Raw genomic sequence first — 2649 nt, forward strand, 5'->3', positions numbered from 1 at the left:
ATTAGCAGCTTTACTGACATATTGAATATATTTGTAAATATGGTTTGTGTACTTCTGAAAAGCTGTGGTGTTCTGCAACCACACATATAAAACAACTCACATTTCTACACTCAGTGGTGTTTGCATTCAAGGCATTACAGGGGTAATCACTGCCACCTTTCCACAGCTGTGACTGCATGTGCCTTATTTTCTGTGACTGCATGTGCCTTATTATTTTCTGCCAAGTGTAACTGTAACATACATATGTTAAGCATATTTTTTTTAGTAGATGGCCAAGTGTGCAAAGGTGCTGTCATCAGTACAAGCAAACTAACCATGCAATATAATGTGTGCTGTGTTGCTGTAGTTGCTGTAAGTCAAAATAAATGTTACCATCAACTACACTCTGCTGCTCCTGATCATTTCCTCTTGCCAAGGAACCTTGCCGCTTCCAATGAAGTGTCTGCAGAGCCTGTCTCGTGTAGCATAGGCAAGCCTAAACACAAAACACATAGAATATAGAAGGGTAAGTGCCCTCTCCAGTATGCAAACAATTTAAACTACTCATAACAGGTGAAAGGTTAGTGGGGTGGATAAGAAGTAAAGAACAGTCCCAATTATTGGTCACAGACATTTCCACCACATTATTACCTCGTTGGATTATAACCTGTGGCAGGTGCGGCAGTCAGTCCACCCATTCTCGTCCACTTCTTGCCGCCATGCACCATCGATTAGCTGTCCTTGCCAATCTTCATGGTCAGCAGTTCCTGGTGGACAGTAAACTGTACGAGAGGACGTTTTTTCAGTCATTAGGAAGTTGTGTAATGATATACAAGCCGATATGATACGTCTGACATTTTCTTCTTTAGCTTTGAATGGCCGGCGTAGAATACGCCATCTTTGAGCCAGTATGCCAAAGGCATTTTCGACGACTCGTCGAGCCCTGCTCAGTCTATAGTTAAAAATTCTTTTTTCTTGTTGCTGAGAAAATTGACTGGGCGCTCCATCAACATCTGTCTGCTGAGCTTGCCCGTCAGTGCAGCTTCCAAACAAAGGAGGCAGACCTGCAGAAAAAAGGAGTGCCACTTCAGCTTCTTTGAAGTACAAGTCATGTTTGCACATATAGGCTGACCATGATCTCTGGCCCACATGTTTAAGTAACAAATGTGCTAAAGACAGCCAGTAAATGGCTATCTGCATAAATGAAATGGTAACATTGATAGCAGTTTAGGTCAATACAGGCAAAAAAGATATTTGTATGCTTGGACATATTCCCTCATTTTTACACATTTATAGGGTTGACTACTGACACGCAAAGTATTACCTTGTTAGGAGACTCTTAAAGGTGTGTAAAACCACTCCTTAAGCTTTAGCTAATAACTGGTACTCTAATTGCCAAGGAATGACCAAGGTAATGGGATTACTTACTCTTCCTTGCATAGGGCCTCATGAGGTAAGTCTTTAGGGGGAAAGCTTCATCTCCCACGAAGAAGTATGGCATGCTGCCAATGTCGGCCAAGGGAGCATCTCCCGGAATTCCTTGCTGCTTTTGGTCAACTTTCATGATGAAAGGGCTCCGGCCAAAGTTGCCACCATCTGATTCACTGCCATCGTGGCCCACTTCTGAAAACAAGAACCTGAGAGTGGAGTGGGAAAAAATTCAGTATATTCATTTACTGTGGTTAATAGGAACATAGGGCACATTAAGCGTCCTATGGCTGCCACGTCAATTGTGTGTAAAATTCTTGATGAAAGTCGGGCTGGCACATATGTCAACATGCACCGATACAGCTAGAAGCATCCTCCTTTTTTGGGATTTAAAAGGCTGACAGAGCTAAGAAGGCTTGATCTATAGTCAGAATCTGAGAAGGTCTGGCATTAACCCTTTATTTGACGAAAGGCATCACTTAATGTTGGATAAGTTCTCAACAAAGCATTCTTTACTGGCTATTTTCTGAAATTAACACTATGAATGACTGCTTAGAGTCCTAAGTGATTGTTTTGCATGTGGCATGTGACATGACAAAAGGAGAGCTCTTGGGGATTGTTACCCATAATTATGCACTAACAAGCTGACATTAAGCAAGAAACTAAAATCATCCAGGCACAGCACATGCAATGGCTTTAGGCACTTGTGAGTAAAACAACTTATCATAGGAGGTTGTGGCCAATTACTGCACCAGGGTGGCCAACTCCTGTTCTGGTGAGGGAGTGCGTTGCCGGAGGTGTTCACCGGCATCAGGTCGCACCCCAAACCTGTATATGCAATTCCATCAACACGCGGATTTTTTTCTTTTTTTTTTGTCATCCGGTGGAGAATTGCGCGGCACCGGGATTTGAACCCCGGTCCTCTTGCATGCGAGGCGGATGTTCTACCGCTACGCCACCGCTGCAGTTCTAGTATAAGTATAAGTGCAGTTCTAGTATAAGTATAGTATAGTATAAGTATAAATAAGTATATAGCGGGTAATATAGATGAATTCTATAGTATTAATGAGAGGGTTGCAGGCATCGTAATTAGGCTTAATAAGCGGTATAAACTGAAGGTTGTACAGGCCTATGCACCTACAAGTAGTTATGATGACCAGGCAGTTGAAAGCTTCTATGAAGATGTAGAATCGGCAATGCGAAAAGTAAAGTCGCAGTATACTGTACTAATGGGCGACTTCA

This window comes from Amblyomma maculatum, chromosome 3, assembly GCF_055883805.1.
Source record: "Amblyomma maculatum isolate TAMU_Amacu chromosome 3, ASM5588380v1, whole genome shotgun sequence".
NCBI lineage: Eukaryota > Metazoa > Arthropoda > Arachnida > Ixodida > Ixodidae > Amblyomma > Amblyomma maculatum.